This window comes from Mustela erminea, chromosome 5, assembly GCF_009829155.1.
Source record: "Mustela erminea isolate mMusErm1 chromosome 5, mMusErm1.Pri, whole genome shotgun sequence".
NCBI lineage: Eukaryota > Metazoa > Chordata > Mammalia > Carnivora > Mustelidae > Mustela > Mustela erminea.
In genome coordinates, this window is record NC_045618.1 from 113,731,218 (window position 1) to 113,751,737 (window position 20,520).

A 20,520-nucleotide genomic window follows, 5' to 3' on the forward strand; every position below is an offset into this window, starting at 1 on the left:
ATCTTAATGGGTTCAGCCCCAGTAATCCTTATATTATAAGTTGAATTTTTGCCCACAAAGTGAAAAAGTTCCGGCATTTCCTTGGGACTTTCCATTGGACTTGTGTCTAAACACAAAGGTACTGGTAAATCAATATTCAAATTAGCTATAATCTCATTACAAATAGGGCAGTCCTCAGGGATTTCAAGGAAGAGACCATTAGGAGAATATTTAATTAATTGCTAGATTAATACTTAATCTAGCAATTTCATTTATACAATATACATCTACCAAGTTTGCAGTTATCACAGAGGAGGGAAGAATATTCCTCTTTTAATACCTAAGGATCATGGTTATAAATGGAACCTATCAGAAGATTATTAGAGATACTTACCAATAGGTAGTTTTTATTGCGAGAGAGAGATTGTGTAACAGTGGTAGAGTTTAAGGTTGATATTGTATGCCGATATCAATAACAACAACAAAAAGCTTGTGAGGTTGTTCTTGAAAATTTAGAGAAATTTCTCTTTGGGAATTAAAGGGTAGAACAAAAAATTAGGAAGATGCTCTCCCTCAGAGCGTCTTCATTAACACACTTGTTTTTTTCCTTTGGTTTCTTGACTAAGATAAAATAGTTGTTTTTTCAATGTCTTTATATATAGTATTTATAAGTATCTCTATCAAAGGACTCCTTCTTTCAGGATTTACTGAGCCTGATAAGAGCATCTAGTTGTTTTATCTGTAAGGCCAACAATTTATTGAGCTTGTTGTTGTTGTAAAATTCTCAATATTCCGCAAAGTGCTAGAAGCCTGGCAATGTTATTATTTTCCATATTAGTTTTTTGCTTACATACAAAATCCTCTATTTGTGTCTTAAGACTGCTTACAGAAAAAAGAAAAAAACAAGGAGAACGTTAGGAGTCACATCTGCTTTAAGGTCTATTCCTGAGTGCTGTCTAAAGGTGTTAAAGAGCTACTCCCGGAAGTCTCCAATGTCCTCATCCTTTCTTTGCTATAACACTAAATCAGAGCCCAATCTGTTTTCTCAGGAAAACTCCAAAAGACCTTGACCAACTTCTTTTGGTTTTCAAAACCCCTCTAATTTCTTATGCGATTCAGGTTCTTCCTTTTCTGCCTTTGCCATGGAATTTTTTGCATCTCAAGCTTCTATTGCATATGAGCTACTTTCAGATATGGAAGCCTTGGATTGTATATTCTTAAAATTATTCTTTCTCTGCAAATCCCATTCTCTCCTTTTTAGGCTTAGTGGTTTGTTTCTTTCTCTCTTCAAATTTTTATTTAAATTCTAGTTAGTTAAGATAAAGTGTACTATTGGTTTCAGGAGTAGAATTTAGTGATTCATCACTTACATGTAAGACCCAGTGCTATCCTTCCTAGGCTTTGGAAAATCATTGATACTCTCAGTTTAGAGGAAGAACAGAGCTTAAAATCAACCATAGAGAGCTTTTTTCTGTTCTGAAGGAAGTTTAAGAGGTAACTGAGCTTTGGAAGTTTGTGGCCAGCCAAAAGGGAAAAGGAGTGAAACAGAGGGCAAGGTGGAGCAGAAGGAAATGGAATAGTATAGATGGAGAAAGATAAATGATAGGATAAAACCCACTAAATTCAAGATGTGGTTTGGGAGGATTTAAAGAGGCATTACACATTTTTCACACCTTTATTTTACCTTGGCCAAGGAATTCCTTGGAAGCAGTTTTGGATCTGAATTTCTTTTGGATATTTCCTCATATAACCAAAACATAAAGCCCATTGGATGTTTAGAATTTTGTTCCATTTTTGTTCGATAGTGCCTCTCAAACAATTTTGTTTAAGATTGAAAGTTCCCCAGAGTGCCACTGTAACTCTAAATTATCCTAGGTGAAATTAAGTATAACTGCACAAATTTGGGTTATAGCATAAATACATGGAAGAAGTAGGAACATGGTCTGGGAGGGACACATTTAGATTTAGACAAGACAAACTTGAGAACCTGTGAATAGACCAGCCAAGAGTGTTGCTTGGGCACCTCATGCATCAGGCTCCCCAACCTAATGGCTGGGTGATCACACTACAGACTAACATATTTACCATTCCAGAACATGGAAAGGTTTGAAAGAGAGCTTTCTCCAATAGCCAGACTCTCACTAACAAAACAAGAAGAAGGAAAATTCTCAGATGTGGACCCAGGGCAAAGTTTATCAGAAAGACACCACTTTAAGACGAAAGCTGACCCTCTCAATTCCTGAGGCCAGTTTGCAAAATAGATTCATTGGGGTCTATGTCCATCTTTTCCACATGAATTGTCCCTTTACAGAGGTTTAACAAAAACAAACAAACAAAATAACAAGTATAGACAAGACAGATAGTAGTGTTGTTGGGAATAAGACACATTTCCACCAAGGATAAAAGCTTTTTCATGTCTGATCCAATTATCAAAGAGGTCCTTAAAAAAAAAAAACAAGAGTTCAAGCTAATATGAGACTTTCTTACTTCATTGTAGTAATTAGGGACACTCCCATTCCCCAAAGTAGGAGGCTCAAGGGGCCTCAGAGAAACTTGCTGTTATCAAATCAAGGGTTGGGCTTTGTTGAGAAGGTTAGTTTTGACTGGGTCTCCCTACGGCCTCTATGATTGTTCAATGCTGACTCTCCACAAATAAGTTTTCATAGTAGGGGAGAGTTCTGCCTTAACAGAATCTTGGTAGCATTTCAGTGTGCATTTAACATTGAGGTGTTTATGATATTTGGAAGCTAGGTTTAAGTTGAGTTTTTCACCATGGCAGTTTGATTAGAATTGGGTAAAATCATGAATAAATAGTTTAGGATTGGTGCACGTAGCCAGGCAAGGTGTGTGTGTGTGTGTCTGTGTGTGTGTGTGTGTTATTTTGGCCTTATTTTACAGAATAACATTTGCATATATGCAAAATCAATTAAAACCCAAGCAGAGCTCAAGTTGAACAAAGGGCCAGCGCTACCCTGCAGGGATCCCCAGAAATAAAGATTGTTATTTGAACATATTCAATTCAAATTGTTATTTGAACACATTGATTTTTGGTAGCTCATTTAGCTGCAGTCTTCAGGCATCAGAATGCATGCCCAGAAAGTATAAAAAGATTGTGTTAACACCAACGTAAACAACGAGGCAGAGATAAGGAGCTATATTTTTCAAAGAAACTAGTCATTCCAAATCTAAAATGACTAAAGCAATACATTTCACTTCATTCTTACTCAAATTCCACTGGAGTCAGATATAATGTATCATCTTCTATTCTAAGAATGAAGTCTTCAGGTAATGTTTTAGATGCTATCTAAACTAACTGTCCTTAGGAATACAGGGTATATAATTTCTCTAATTAATAGGTTTCTCTGGTTTCTGAAACATAAAAGAATTACTGTGGCTGTCAGAGTCACAATAATTCAGTAAACACAGTAATTCAGTAAACACAAAGCCAGACATCAGTGTCCTTTCTTTCAATCTTTTTTAACTGAGGTGAAGTTCACACAAAATAAAGCAGTTTTAAAGTAAATAATTCAGTGATATTTAGTACATTTACATTGTTGTGCAACCACCACCTCTGTTGAGTTCCAAAACATTTTCAGCACCCCAAAAGGAAATCCCATACCCATTAAGTACTTACTCTCCACTCTCCACTACCACCAGCTTCCAGCAACTACCAGTCTGTTTTCTTTCTCTAAAGATTTGGGATTTTTTAAATAAATGGAATCACACAATTCTATATAAATATAATACGTGGTGACTTTGTCTTGCTGCTTTTGTTTAGCTCCATGTTGTAACATGTATCAGTACTTAATTTCCTCTTGTGGCTGCATAATATTCTATTATGTATTTATACCACATTTTATTCATGCATTGGTCAGTTGATGGACATTTGGATGTTTTACCTTTTGGCTATTGTGAATAGTGCTGCTTTGAACATGCCTCTACATGTATTTGTTTGAGTACCTGTTTTCAGTTCTGTTGGGTATTTACCTAGAAGATAGAATTGCTGGTCATGTGGTAATTCTATGTTCAGCTTTCTAAAGAACTGCCAAACTATTTTCCACAGTGGCTAAACCATTCTACATTCTCAACAGCAGTATCCAAACATCCTTTTTCCACATCTTTGCCCAAACGAGGACTTTCTTAAATTTTTCTTACAACCATTCAAGTAGAAGGGAAGTGTTATCTCATTGTGGTTTTGATTTTCATTTCCCTAATGAGTAATGATGTGGAGCATCTTTTCATATGCTTTTTGGCCATTTGTATATCTTTGCCCAATTTCTAATTGGTTGGTTTGTCTTTTGCTATTGATTGTAAAAGTTCTTCATATATTCTGGGTACTAGACCCTCATCAGATATATTATTTGCAAATATTTTCTTCCATTGTCTAGGTTGTCTTTTCACTTTCTTGATAATGTCCTTTGTACAAAAGTTTTTAATTTTAATTAAGTTCAGTTTATCTAACTTTTCTTTTGTTGCTTATGTTTTTTGTATCCTATCTGAGAAATCATTGCCAAATCCAAGGTCATGATGCTTTACTACTATGTTTTCTTTTAAGAGTTATATGGTTTTAGGGCGCCTGGGTGGCTCAGTGGGTTAAGCCGCTGCCTTCGGCTCAGGTCATGATCTCAGGGTCCTGGGATCGAGTCCCGCATCAGGTTCTCTGCTCCGCGGGGAGCCTGCTTCCTCCTCTCTCTCTCTCTGCCTGCCTCTCTGCCTACTTGTGATCTCTCTGTGTCAAATGAATAAATAAAATCTTAAAAAAAAAAAAAAAAGAGTTATATGGTTTTAAACATTCTATTTAGGTTATTGAATCATTTTGAGTTAATTTTTTGTATATAGTGTGAGGTAAAGATCCAGCTTCATTCTTTCACATGTAGTTATTCAGTTGTCCCAGGGCCATTTATTGAAATGACTATTCCTTCCCCGTTGATTGGTATTGGCATCCATGTCAAAAATAAATTTACTATAGCTATAATGATTCATTTCTGGACTCTCAATTCTATTCCATTGATCTATATTTCTGTCCTCACACTAGTACTGTACTGTTTTAATTACTGTAGTTTTGTAGTAACTTTTGAAATTGGGAAGTGAGAGTCCTCCAACTTTGTACTTTTTCAATATTATTTTAACTCTTAGAGGCCATTCCATATGAATTTGAGAATAGGCTTTTCCATTTCTGGAGGGAAAAAAAGAAAAGAAAAAAGCCATCAGGATTTTGATAGGTATAACCATGAATCTATAGATTGCTTTGAGTAGTACTGCCATCTTAACAATATTAAGTCTTCCAGTCTGTCTTCCTTTAGATGTTAATATGAGGCTCACATTTATATTTTGGGTATTTGTACATTTTCACAATGAAGTAGGCTATGCCATGTATCTGGTAGAGATTCCAGATATTTACAAAGTAACTAATCACACAGTATCTGTATATTTCATCTCTGAAGGAATTTTTATTACACAGATGTCTTTTGCATTTTCTTCCTTCAGAAGTGAAACGAGCATATTAGTGTCAAACTTGAAACTACTCTGATTTGCTGTGCCAGACACCAGGTACCCCCCACCTCACAGCTGCCCTTCCTCCCACTTCTCTAGCCAGGCCCCACGGCCAGGCAGTCCAGGCCACTTGCCAGCCCGGCAGTAGGCCACAGTGAGAAGTGTGGATACCAGGCCCTGTGCCCACAACATGCCTCACTCCCTGAGAAAGACCTCTGTACCACACAGCATTCAAGCCACCTCTAATGCAAGGATTTGAGGGTGAGGGTTTAAAAATAACATCTTTTATGTTATTTAAGAGTTAATGGGTCTTTCAGGAAGTTCCTAGAATTAATAATAAAAGTTTTTGCAAATTTTATCTTCCCAGGCAATACTTTTCTGAATTAATAAAGTCGTGTTGATAAAGACATAGAACAGTAAAGTCATTTCAGTGTAATAGCCGACAGTAGTTATCTAGGCAGAAATATTCCTAGAATGCAAAATAATTTGCACCCTAACTTGGTGCCTAAAAGAAGGCATCCTTCTTCATTTAACTATGCATAAAATTGTATGCCGATTTCTGGAGATTCTTATTTGAACAAATTATATAGTAAGTAAAATAGAGGTTTCAAGTTTTGGGTTATATAAAAACAGAATTGACTTTCTCCTTTGAATGAATTAAGAGATTTTACTACTTTAGCAGCAAGAAACTAGAATAATGATTCAGCTGAGACACTATTCAAGTAAGAGATTTCCCATGGCTGGATTTCAAAACTGACTCAGCATTGCTTTCCTTTTCAAACCACTCTTTTTCCAGATTGTTTTGCCAGTTCTCAAAGCATAGCACATTTATCCTAGGTCTCTAATGAACTTTTAATTTTAAAATAATTTTATCTTAAGGACATGTTTACTTGAAAACATTACTATTTTATTGGGGACACTCATTATGTAATAGAACAGGGTTCAGTGGGATGTAGATGAAATAAATATTCATTAAAATTCTTATCAGAACTGTTTTTTTTTTAAAGATTCTATTTATTTACTCATGAGAGACAAAGGGAGAAGCAAGCTCCCCACTGATCAAGAAGCCAGATGTAGGACTTGATCCCAGGACCTTGGGTTCATGACCTGAGCTGAAGATAGATGTTTAACTGACTGAGCCACCTAGACACCCACCAGAACTGTTAAGTGAAAAATTTTAGGTATTTAGTTTATCTGTAGCTCTTAACTTTCTATAAGACTTTGCTTTTCCTACTTTTTGTGTAAAAGTTTGCTAGTCTTATACTAATCAACTGAACTTAATGATTTTTATGATTCTCTCTCTTCCTAAAGTAAACAAACAAGTAAACAAATCCAATACAAATATTTGGGACATATTAAGGAAAATTAATAATTTTAAGGACATTAAGGAAATATAAACAGAAGAAGCAGTTAAGAAAAAGGCTTTCTGTCACCTTCCAAATCTGAGCAAAGTGTCCCTCTTATGTTTTCCTCTAGTATTCTGTAGTTCTCTCACTCTAATGCTAGCTTATTTACAGTATAGTGCTTTTCTGCCTTCTCCACTTAATTCCCTCCACTCCACCCTAAGCTCTCTGCAGTAACTCATCTGTCTTATCCACTCATACTTTTCCAAGGCTCTCTCAATAAATTGGATGGAATGGGTGAGTGAGTAAATAAGTCAAAGGAAAACCTTGGGCAGGCAGAGCAAGGAAGTGACAACAGAACATCCAGAGTAAGAAAAGAGAATGGGAACAGAGAAGGAAAACAATGAACAGTAGCAAAACATTAATCTTTTTGTTACCAATACTATTTTTTCTTAACTACTCTTCCTATTTAAATTATTTCATGTTTCATTCTGGCCCTTATAATTCCTTCATTCATTTTTACTACTGTCACCAGATTCAAAACATTTTGCCTAAAGTATTATCATAATTTCTGGTTCTAGTCTTATGCTTTTCAATTTATCCTAGATAGATAAGTCTTCTAGTTAAATTTCTAGCACCAAAAACTTGAAGTTTGGGGGGTGCCTGGGTGGTTCGGTCAGTTGAGTGACCAGTTCTGGATTTGGCTCAGGGTTGTGGGATCGAGCCCCACCTCGGGCTCTGTGCTGGCTATGGAGTCTGCTTGAGATTTTCTCTCTTCCTCTCCTTCTGCCCCTCACTCCCCACCAAAAAAAATGAATATTTTTTTCCTTTATAAGAAGAAATTTTAAAGAGAATTGTGAAGTAGTCCTTGAAGTATGTTAATTTCTTATAATCCTTATTTTTAGGAAATTTTTCCTAATTCTCTCCGGCTGTGACCTAATCCCTTACCCTCTTTTTTGGCACTTACTGGATCAGACAACAACTGCTTATCATCACTTACTCAATTTTTCTTTATATAACTAAAGATAATTAGCAATTCACTTCCATAAATATTTATTGAGGTACTATTTATAAGGACTGTACTTAGGAATTTTCTTATCTAATCTCCTAAATAAATCAGATTTTTTCATATATCTTCTTGTAGTTTATTTACCAAGTTCTCAAACATTTTTCTTTGTTTACGAAACCTAGCAATTTCATAAGCAATATTTACCTTCAATTTAAATTTGATCTTGCTTTTTTATTTTATATGAAAAAGTATGACTCATTTATTACTTTTAGTCAGTCTTTTTAGGCTCTTAATTGTCAATATTTTTATCTGGTATAGCTAAAAATATTAAGTTAATAAATCATGGAATAGGAAGTCCCACCCCTCTTTTCTCCACAGAGACACCAATTTAACAGCAGTATATGGCGTAAAATATTTGTGAGAACTCCACAAACCAGTTAATAAATTGCAAACTACAGGCAAATATAAAGCCAAGAACAAGCCAAGCAAAGGTGAATTAAAATGGGAAGGAAATATTTTTACTTTACCTATGATCTCTGCACCTTCTTAGTCAGCATAGCTCACTATGATCATCAGAGTAGAATAAGCATCCAATGTTTTAGTTGTTTGAAGGCTGCCCAAGGAACTGATTTGTTTCATCTGACTTGGAGTGCTGATGAAACCAGCATAGTTTGCATGCCTAGGGGCCACTGAAAGCAAGTGAGAGGAGTGGCAGCTTGCAGTGACACTGGAGAGTCTGAAATAGTACAGAAGCTGACATGGCTCACTGTTATGGGAAGAAGGCAACCAATTCCAACTTATTCCTTAGGTAGAAGAGAAAAGAACACAGCAAGTATATGCAGCAGTTCAGTTTAGGGATTGGGGAAAGCCTATCCAAAGGATCGGTTTCTGTCTCTCTTGACTTAGGGTGCTTGAATTGGCATACTTTGGATACCAAGAGGCCATTGATATTAAAGGAGAGTAGGTGGCTTGCTGCTGCAACACCAGAAAGATTGCAGTGCTACAGGAAGATAGAAGAGGAAACAAGAGACTATGGACTCCTGAAAAAGAACCCAACAAACTCTGATTAGAAAATTACATACACAGCCAAGAGAAGTTATAAAACCCTCAGAATCTCTAGCTGGGCTGTTTGTTGAAAATCTTCCTCTGTACAAAGTCAGTATATAAAGACTGGGAGATGTGGCTGTTTTCCCAAATGCATAAAACTCAGAAGGAAAAAAAAAATCACAACGTACAAGAAGAAACAAAGAAATATGGCTCAATCAAATGAACAAAATAGGAGTACCTTGGTGGCTCAGCTGGTTAAGTGTCTGACTATGGCTCAGGTCATGATCTCAGGGTCCTGCGATCCAGCCCTGTGTCAGGCTGTCCATTCAGTGGGAAGTCCGCTTCTCCCTCTCCATCTCCTTCTGCCCCTTCCCCTGCTTATTCTCTCTCTGTCTCTCTCTCTTTCTCAAATAAACAAAATATTTTTTTTAAAAATGAACAAAATAAATCTCTAGAAACCAACCCTGAAGAAACAGAAATCTATGAATTTCCTAACAAAGAATTCAAAGTAATTTTCTTGAAGCTAAATGATCTATAGGAGAATACAGATAGATAGCTAGGCAAAAGCAGGAGAACAATTCATGAACAAAATGAGATATTAACAAAGACACAGAAACTATTAAAAAAGAACCAAGCAGAAATTATGGAACTGGAGAATAACTGAATTGAAAAATTCACTAGAAGCATTCAATAGCAGACTTAATTAAGCAGAAGAAAGAACTTGAAGAAAGATCATTTGAAATTATCAAGTCAGAGGAGCAAAGTGAAACAAATGAAGACAAGTGAAGAGAGCCTAAGGAATTTATAGGACAGCATTAAGCAAATTAATATATGCACCCTGAGAGTTCCAGAGGAGAAGAGAGAAAGGGAGAACTTATATAAAGAGATAGTAGCTGGAAACTACCCAAATTTAAGGAAATAAATGGACATCAAAATTCAGGAAGCTCAAAATATTCCAAATAGGATGAATCCAAAAAGGCCTACACCAAAACACATGACAAACTGTCAAAAGTCAAAGATAGATAATCTCTTGAAAGCAGCAAGAGCAACTTATGTTTAAAGAAGCTTTCATCACATTATCAGTGGCTTTCTTAGCAGAAACCTTATGGACTAGAAGGAAGTAGGATGATAATTCAAAGTCCTGGAAGAAAAAGATAGTCAACCAAGAATACTATTTCTAGCAAAACTGTCCTTCAGAAATGAAAGAGATATAAGGACTTTCACAGATAAGCAAAAGCTGAAGAGTTTATCACCACTAGACCTACCTTACACGAAATGCTAAAGTTATTCCTGCAAATTGAAACAAAAGGACATCATGGGGCACCAGGGAGGTTCAGTGGGTTAAAGCCTCTGCCTTCAGCTCAGGTCATGGTCTCAGGGTCCTGGGATGGGGGCCTGCATCAGGCTCTCTGCTCAGTAGGAAGCCCGCTTCCTCCTCTCTTTCTGCCTGCCTCTCTGCCTACTTGCGATACCTGTCTGTCAAATAAATAAAATCTTTAAAAAAAAAAAAAAAAGGACATCAGACAGCAACACAAATGTATATTAAAATATAAAACTCAGTTTTTAAAATATAAAAACTCAGTACCACCGAGGTACTCCTCTATTTTCCCAATGAGCCTGGGTGGCTCATTGGGTTAAGCCTCTGCCTTCAGCTCGGGTCATGGTCTCAAGGTCCTGGGATCGAGCCCCACGTTGGGCTTCCTGCTCAGTGGGGAGCCTGCTTCCTCCTCTCTCTCTTTCTCTGCCTGCCTCTCTGCCCACTTGTGATTTCTCTCTGTCAAATAAATAAAAATAAAATCTTTAAAAAATAAATTAATAAAATAAAATATAAAACTCACCAACAAAGGTAAATATATAGACAAATACAGAATTCTACAATATTGTATAGTGGCATGTAAAGCACTTTTAATTTTAGTATAGAATTTAAAAGATACAATCATAAAAAATAACTTTTAAGACTATGTTAATGTATACATGGTATGTAAGGAGTGGGTTGTGACATCAGTTAATATAAAGTGGGAGTGGAAAAATGTAAAAGACAAGGGTTTTGTATATGATTGAAGTTCTTACAAGCATGAAATAGATTGTTGTAACTATAAGATGTTTAAGTTCCAAGGAAACCACACACACACACACGCGCGCGCGTGCGCGCGCTTGCAAAATACCTACAGAATATACAAGGAAAGAGATGAGAAAGAAATCAAAGGTTAATACCAAAAACAAAATCAATGAAACACAAAGAAAAGCATCAAGAGTAGAAAAGAGGTCCAAAATAAGTATAAGACAAACAGAAAATAATTTTTCAGATGGTAATAGTATGTCCTTTCCTATCAGCACTAACTTCAAATGAAATGGGTAAAATTTCCCCATCAAAAGACGTAAGAGTGGCTAGCTGAATGGATTTCTTAAAAATCAATGCATCTATAAGAGATTCAGCTTAGATAAAAAGACACACATAGGCTCAAAGTGTAAGGATGGAAAACATTATTCCATGTAAATGGTAACCAAAAGAGAACAAGAGTGGCCATATGTATTTCAGACAATACAGACTTAAAGTTAAAAACAGCTGTTACAAGAAACAAAGAAGGGTGTTATATAATGATAAAAGAGTCAATTCCATAACAATGAAAGATACAAAAATTATAAATACATAAGCACGTAACATCAGAGTACCCAAAAATACAAAGCAAACGTGGACAGAATTGATGGAAGAAATAGATAGTAACACAATAATAGTGAATTCAATATACCACTTTTAATAACAGATAGAATAATCAAAATCAGTAAGGAAACAGAGGACTTGAACAACATTATAAATATGATTGGACCTAACAGACATACACAGAACACTGCACCCACCAGCAGCAGAACACATATTCTGCTCCATACCTATTCACAGAACATTCTCCAAAATAGATCAAATGTTAGACCACACACACACAAAAAAGAGCCTTAACAAATTTAAGGAAGCTTAATCTACCAAGTATCTTTTCCAACAACAAGGCAATGAAACTAGAAATCAGTAACAATAGAAAAATTAGAAAAATCACAAGTATGTGGAAATTACACACTCTTGACCAACCAGTGAGTCAAAGAAGAAATCACAAGGAAATTAGAAAATATCTTGACACTAATGAAAACCAAAACAAAACACTAAAACTTATGGAATGCAGCAAAAGCAATAATACAGGGAAGTTTTAACAGTAAATGGCTTACATTAAAAGAGAAGAAAGATCTGAAATCAACAATCTAACTGCACATTTTAAAGAACAATAGAAATAAAAGAACTAATCTTCAAGTTAGAAGAAGGAAGAAAATAATAAATATTAGAGCAGAAATAAATGAAATAGAGAATAGAAATACAATAGAAATCAACAAAACAAAGAGTTGTTATTTTTTTAATTAGATAATTTGACAAACCCTTAATTAGTCTGAGAATAAAAGAGAAGACTTAATTACTAAAATAAGAAATGAAAAAAAATACATTACAACTGATGCCACAAAAATAAGAAAAAGATTATGAGACTACTTTGAATAATTATATTCCAGCAAGTTGGAAAGCCTAGAAGAAATGGATAAACTTCTAGAAACATATATTCTACCAAGACTGAATCATACAGAAACAGAAAATCCAAAAAAACCTAACAACTAGAAGGAGATTGAATCAGTAACCAAAAGTTTTCCACCAAGAATCCCAGAACCAGATGACTTCACTGTAGAATTCTACCAAACAATTAAAGAAGAATTAAAGCCAGTTCTTCTCAGACTCTTCCCAATATTGAAGAAGAGGGAACACTTATTAACTCATTTTCTGAGGCTATCTATCATTACCCTGAGCCAGACAATGATATTATGAGAAAACTACAGACCAGTATCTCTTATGAACGTAGATGCAAAAATCCTCAGCAAAAACTAGAAAATGAAATTCAACAGCACATGAAAAAGATTATATACCATGAACAAGTGAGATTTATCCCTGGGATACAAGGGTGGGTGGTTCAACATACAAAAGTCAATAAACAGAATATACCACATTAACAAAACAAAAGAACAAAAACCACATGATCATCTTAATAGATAGAGAAAAAGCATTTGACAAAATTCAATGCCCTTTCCTGATAAAAACACTCACCAAATAGGAATAGAAGGGAGTTACCTCACCATAATAAAAGTTATATATAAAAAGGTAAACAGCTAAATTATATACAACAGTAGAAAACTGAAAGGTTTTCCTTTATTTGCAAACAAGGCAGGAATACCCACTTTCACCACTTCTATTCAATATGATACTGAAAGTTCCAGTCAGAGCTCTTAGGCAAGAAAAGCAAATAAAAGACATCTGAACTAGAAAGGAAGAAGTAAAATGATCTTTATTCACACATGACTCAATCTTATATGTATAAAACCCTAAAGATTACACACATACACACATACACACACTGTCAGAATGAAATAATTCAACAAAGTTGCAGAATACAAACTCAATAATCCAAAATCAGTTGTGTTTCCAAATACTAACCATGAACAATCCAAAAGGAATTAAGAAAACAATCCCATTTCAATAGTATCAAAAAATAAAATACTCAGGGATAAATTAAACAAGGAGGTAAAAGACCTGTACAACTATAAAATATTGCTGAAAGAAATATCCTCTTGTTCATGAATTGGAAGACTTAATATTGTTAATATTCATATTACCTAAAGCAGTCTAAAGATTCAGTGCAATCACTATCAAAATCCCAATGACATTTTTTTCAGAAATAGAAAAACCATTTTAAAATTCAGTGAAAAAAAAAGTACTTTAAATAGCTAAAATAATCTTGAGAAAAAACAAAGCTGCAGGCCTCTCATTTCCTGATTTCAAACATACTACAAAGATACATTAATCAAAACAATGTTGTTCTGGCATAAAAGCAAACATATAGACAAATGGAACAGAATAGAAAGCCCAGACATAAACTGCCACATATTTGGCACCAAGGCTGCCAAAACTACACAATATGGAAAGGATAGTCTATTCAACAAATGGTGTTGGGAAAACTGGATATCCAAATGCAAAAAAATTAAAGATGGACCCTTAATCTTATACTATATACCAAAATTAACTCAAATGGATTAAAGACCTAAACATAAGACCCGAAGCTATAAAACTAGAAGAAAACATCAGGGGAAAGCTTCATGACATTGGAATGGACAATGATATGACACAAAAACAGCAACTAAAACAAATATAGACAAATGGGACTACATTAAATTTTAAAAACTCTGCATAGCAAAGTACACAATCAACAGAATGAAAAAGCAACCTATAGAATAGAACAAAGTATCTGCACACCATATATCAAATAATGAGTTAATCTCTGGGATATAGAAGGAATTCCTACAATTCAACAAGAAAAAGCAATTAAAAAGTGGGCAAAAGGGCGCCTGGGTGGCTCAATGGGTTGAGCCGCTGCCTTTGGCTCAGGTCATGATCTCAGGGTCCTGGGATTGAGTCCCGCATCGGGCTCTTTGCTCGGCAGGGAGCCTGCTTCTCTCTCTCTCTCTCTCTCTCTCTCTCTCTCTGCCTGCCTCTCTGTCTACTTGTGATTTCTTTCTGTCAAATAAATAAATAAATAAAAATCTTTTTTTTTTAAAAGTGGGCGGGGCGCCTGGGTGGCTCTGTGGGTTAAAACCTCTGCCTTCGGCTCAGGTCATGATCCCAGAGTCCTGGGATCGAGCCCCGCATCCAGCTCTCTGCTCTGTGGAGAGCCTGCTTCCTCGTCTCTCTCTGCCTGCCTCTCTGCGTACTTGTGATCTCTCTCTGTCAAATGAATAAATAAAATGTTTGTTTAAAAAAAAAAAAAGTGGGCAAAAGACTTGAATATACAATTTTCCAGACATACACAAATGCCACTGCGTGTGTGAATGGATGCTCAATATCACTAATTATAAGGGAAATGCAAATAAAAACTGCCACTACTTAAGAAAAAAAAGAGTTGGTAAGGATGTGGAGAAACTGGAACCCTTGTGTACTGTTAGTGGGATTATAAAACGGTGTTAACTACTATGGAAAACTAAGGAAGTTCCTCAAAAAATTAACAATAAAACTGCAACATGATCCAGCAGTCCTACTTCTGAGAATATATCCAGAAGAATTAAGAACAGGATCTCAAAGAGATATTTGCTTATCCATGTCCGTTGCAGCATTATTCACAATAGCTTCTGCAGCCTAAATGTCCATCAACAGATGAATGAATACATATACATAATGGACTATTAACTCAGCTCAGCCTTTAAAAAAGAAGGAAATCCTGTCATATGCTAGAACATGAATAAAACTTAAGACGTTATGCTAAATGAAATAAGCCTGTCATGAAAGGCAAATTACTACATAACTCAACTTATCTAAGGTATCTAAAATAATCAAACTCATAGAATCAGAAAACAGAATGGTAGTTGCCAGGGGCTGGAAGTAGGAGGAAATGGGGCATTACTGTTCCATAGGTATAGAGTTTCAATTACACAAGGTGAAAAACTCTTTTCTCCCCAACTTCAAACTCCTCTTGTTGTTACATACTGGAAACCCCCTGGTGTTGTACTAGGATATTTCCCTCATCAGAACAAAATTAACCACCCTTCCCTCCAAATTGTCCACTTATTATCTTAGTTAATGTCATTCCCACTAACCCTCATAACTAAACTTGACTCTCATCAGATTTGCCTCTCCTTCTCAAAGCACAGTCAGTCATAGAACCATTTATTATGGCTCTTCTAATTACTCTTTTTCCAGTTCCTATTATTTTTAGTTAAGACCTTCTGTGTCGGGCGCCTGGGTGGCTCAGTGGGTTAAGACGCTGCCTTCGGCTCAGGTCATGATCTCAGGGTCCTGGGATCGAGTCCCACATCAGGCTCTCTGCTCAGTAGGGAGCCTGCTTCCTCCTCTTTCTCTCTCTGCCTGCCTCTCTGCCTACTTGTGATCTCTCTCTGTCAAATAAATAAATAAAATATTTTTTAAAAAAAAAAGACCTTCTGTGTCTCTAACTTTTAAGATTGTAGTAGCATGCTAACTCTTCCGCCTGACTGCAGTCTCTCTTACTTGCAGACTGCAGCCTATTTTCCTTGCAACCTACCATCAGTCAAGTATTGCATTTTTAAGTCTGTATCACTTATGTATAAAAAAAATCTTGAATAGTTCTTCATTTTCTATAGTATTAATCCTCTTCAAATCCTATCCTTAACTGAAATGACCACCCTTATACCTTTTAGTTCATCCTCTCCACCTCCAGCCTCATTGGGTGATTCCTCATTCTCTAAAAGTACTTTCAAATCTCTATTATTTTGTTCATTTTGTTTCAGATGTTCCTCCCTTTTTCTATTGTTTAAAGCTCAGTTGGCACCTCCCTGTGGAACTTTACCATTTGTGCCATCAGAATTAGTTATTTCCTTTTCTGCATTATCATACATACATAGTTTTTTGTTTTAAAACATTAAAAAATGGGTTTTTATTGTTTAAAGACATAAGCATTTACAGGTTTGTTTTACTTTTTCCTTAAAACACTGTGTGACTGAGAAATAGGAATCTCATCTTACCTACCTCAGCATTACTTCCTAGTGATTAATAAAATATCTTACATAGGGAGAGTATTCAATTTATTTTTAGTAAATGAAGTTGAAGGAAAGAAAGTCCCCCTAGGGTGATACAAGAGAAAGCACACCAGGAAAATCTGGACATCTGGTCTTTTTGTTTTGAACTATCTATTTAGACATGTAATGTTGAGCTAATTTTTCAGCCTTTCTATGGTAAAACTTGTCTGCAAGAAATCTTTGTATGTGTCACTCTTATTTCATGGAACACTGGGTGTTCCATGCAAACAATGAATCATGAGACACTACAGCAAAAACTAATGATGAACTGTATGGTTACTAATATAACACAGTTTTTTAAAAAACTTCAAAATGTTGGCTTACATGATAAATTATGTAAATGGCTTCCAGTTGGCTTACATAATAAAGTGCAGTCTCCAAGCCTAGCATTTAAGGGCTTTTATGGTCTGGTTTTAGTTACTTTTCTAACCTCAACTCCCTCTGATCCCAATTAGGAACCCAGCACTCTACCAATATCCATCTCTACATTCTTTCCTGATCATATTGTGTCGAGTCTCACCTTGGCGGCTGTATCACTTAGTCCTGGCAAGAGTCAAATGCCACATTCAAACAGGATAATGGAGAATTTAATAAAGGAACTAGTTACAACAGAGTAGCTAGGGTTAAGGAAAAGCAAGATAAGTTAAAGAATTTTTGGGGCTCCCAACAGCAGGAAACTGTTCCTGCCTTTAAGCCTCAAGGATCCAGGGAAGAGAATAATTGTCTAAAATAAGTCTGTTAGAGAGGACTGACTCACAGAGCTAACTGTTTTTATTATATGAACATAACCACTGCCAAACAGCACTCAAGCAGAAGTCACAGGTATAAGGATTCTATTGGTTCTACCCATAAATGCTAGCCCTTTGGGGCACATAGCAGGGTAGAATAAAGTGGGGAGGAATATGGGAGAGAAAAAGCAGCTGCTTTATTCAAACTGTTCTTTCCACATAGATTTAAATCTATCTCAGATGATAACTCTATTAAAAATAATATTAATGCAAATATATAACTTTTTTAGGGGAGAGGAAGAAGGAAAGGGAGAGGGGAAATCTTAAGCAGATTTCACACCCAGCATGGAACCCAACGACATAGGGCTCACTCTTACAATCCTGAGATCATGACCTGAGCCAAAATCAAGAATAGGATGCTTAACTGAGTGAGCCACCCAGGCACCCTGAATGCAAATATCTAATATTTATGAAGAGCTTACTATACACCAAGCATTGTAACACACAGATGGAGGAGGGGGTGCAGTTTGAGGAGGAGGAAGGGAATAAGGGAAATAAGAGGCTGGAAAAGTTAACGAATTTTGAGCTCCAGTTGGCCATATAGTTTTTGAATATGAACCTCCTAATTGCCATGCTAATGGGTTTGGATTTTATTGTAAAGGTCGGTAAAGGAATTTGAATGTGGAATGACAAGATCAAATTTACAATTTTGAAAGAACATTTACTGTGATGTGAAGAATGAATTGATTCCAGGTGAGATCAGAAGCAGGTATCTGATGAGAGCTTGAATTAAAGCTGGAGCAATAGAAATAGAAAAATAATACAGTATTTTTTTTCTAATATTAAGGAATCACAATTGGCAGGATTGGGAACTAGATAGGGAAGGTAAGGAAGTCAAGAATGACCACCAATTTCTAACTTTGGAAGCATGAATTACAAGATCCTATATTAGATATGACTCATACTTTATCTTCATAGTCTTAAAAATAAGCAGGTGTTTGCTAGTTGTACTGGAAGTAGAAAAGCAGTTAAGACAGATGTGTGAGAAAAAAATAATGCTGTGTACTGGAAATTATTAAGTTTTCTATAGCTGGAATAAGGATATATGTAAGAGCAAAGAGGGATGAAGTCAGAGAGAAAGGACAGATCATGAAAAGTCTAACACATTACTCTAGATTGAACTGTATCCCTAGGATAAATTTTAAAACATTTATATTTATTTATATATATATATGCATATGCATATATGTGCATATATATACACACATATACATATATGTGTATGTGTGTATATATGTATGTATATATGTAAATATATTAAATTTAAGTGATGTATGATTATTGCAAGAATCTGAATAATACAGAAATTAGGAAGGAAAAAAGTCAGTCTTATCCTACAACTTAAAGATAACTGCTACTAACATATATAATTATTTTCTTCCACTATACACATTGGATTATATATTAATTCTACAGTTATAGTCATACTGTGATTTATACATTTTTAAAAAACTATAGCCCTCATATCAGCAGAATTAGTTATGAATTAACCTCACTTTTTAGGCCTATCAAAAGATGAGAAGAGGGGCGCCTCTGTGGCTCAGTTGGTTAAGCGGCTGCCTTCGGCTCGGGTCATGATTCCAGGGTTCTGAGATCGAGCCCCGCATCCGGCTCCCTGCTCAGCGGAGAGCCTGCTTCTCTCTCTCCCCCTCTCCCTGCCGCTCTGCTTACTTGTTCTCTCTCTCTAGTTCTCTGTCAAGTAAACAAATAAAATATTAAAAAAAAAAGATGAGAAGAATACCAATTGCCCAATAAATATAGAATAAACTAGGTTCTGTTTAATGTGCAAAATACCTTAAAAACTAGATTTCTGTTCACCAAGAACACTGACTCAGCCTTCATATTTGCCTGTATGATCACCTGTTCTACAATTTTCTTTCTCAAGTATTCAAATTGACATCTACCACATGCCTAATGATTATGTTTAACAATGTTAACATCTTAGAAAAGATATTAGTCAAATTTACTTTTTTATTAGTCTATCATTAAAACTAATAACTAGGATACACATTCTGGAGTTGAAGCCTTATGTGCTTATACCTAATAATATGAAAAACAACACCATCTAGAGAAGATTAAGTAAGGCAAATGCAGCTTTTATGAGCTGGTAAAACTCCTCTAACTACAAAAATGACTTTGAACTTCTCTGGGTTCTTTTTCCCGGCATATTATAGAGACTAGTTAGTTAATGCTTAGAAAGGGTTTTAAAAGATATTGTTAGGTTCCACTTTTAGAAATATAATAGCTTATTTCTAAAGAAGAATTACTTTTTCTCTACCATTGTCTAAAGAATGTTTAGAACAAGGACCTACTAAAGAAAACAATTCTAATTTTGCATTTTAATGCTAGTGGCACTTATGAAGACATTCCAAATAGAAGCTAACAAAAATATATTTAAGTTTATATGTGTGTGTGTTATATGTACACACACACATATATGTATATATGTACATATATATACATATACATACATGCATTTATATTAATGCCTCTGAAATTATATCCCGACAACCTCTTTGGGGAATAAGAGAATTTTCAGCTTTTTGGCTAGTAAAGTTTAAAAAGGTGGTCCTAGCAGCCTAACAAAGCAAGCTGAAGTTCAGAGACCCAAAAAGGGCACAAAACCAGAAATCAACAGCAGGACAAGAATGAACTAAAGGATTTCAGAATAGATAATATATTTGTTTGTATTCCTGAACCAGAATGATGGCAAAGCAGAGGGTAATTAGTGTAAATAGTGTAAGCAAAGAAGAGAAAGATCTGATGAAAAAAGCTGTTGAAAGGGGAAAAAGGGAAAAATTGTATCTGAAAGAGGAAGATTATGTCGAAAGCTGGTCTTTTGGCATAGTGGCTATAAATAGTACCCACACTTTTTAATCTGTATGCAGCACTAGTGCTGCTAGTAAGGGCAAGAACCCAAGGATCAAGGATTGAGGCTTTCCTCAAGAGTCCTTCGTTCATTCTTAGGTACACCTATAGTGAAGTCCAGTCCTATAAAGACAGTCATGAAAAATTACTGTAGATGATCTACAGCCACCTCAACGCAAAAGACTTTGCTTGCCTTTGTTGGGTGTGTTAGCACTTGACTCCTACTTACTGTTTTTTAAAACTAATTTTATCCTTAGGGCGCCTGGGTGGCTCAATCAGTTAGGCATCTGCCTTCAGGTCATGATTGGGCTCCCTGCTCAGCAGGGAGTCTGCTTGTCCCTCTCCCTCTTCCCGCCCTCTTCTTGCC

General features: G+C 35.7%; 1 protein-coding gene and 1 long non-coding RNA gene across 14 annotated transcripts in view; one reads left to right on the plus strand and one right to left on the minus strand.

Moving 5' to 3' along the window:
* LOC116591546 overlaps positions 1-8,936 on the minus strand; it is a 50,491-nt gene extending 41,555 nt beyond the window's left edge. The window contains exon 1 of the long non-coding RNA XR_004286045.1: positions 8,352-8,936. This is a non-coding gene — a long non-coding RNA (uncharacterized LOC116591546). The remainder of the gene's footprint in view (positions 1-8,351) is intronic.
* GPHN (gephyrin) overlaps positions 1-20,520 on the plus strand; it is a 641,293-nt gene that overhangs the window by 506,073 nt on the left and 114,700 nt on the right. The gene's annotated exons all lie outside the window — the stretch shown is intronic.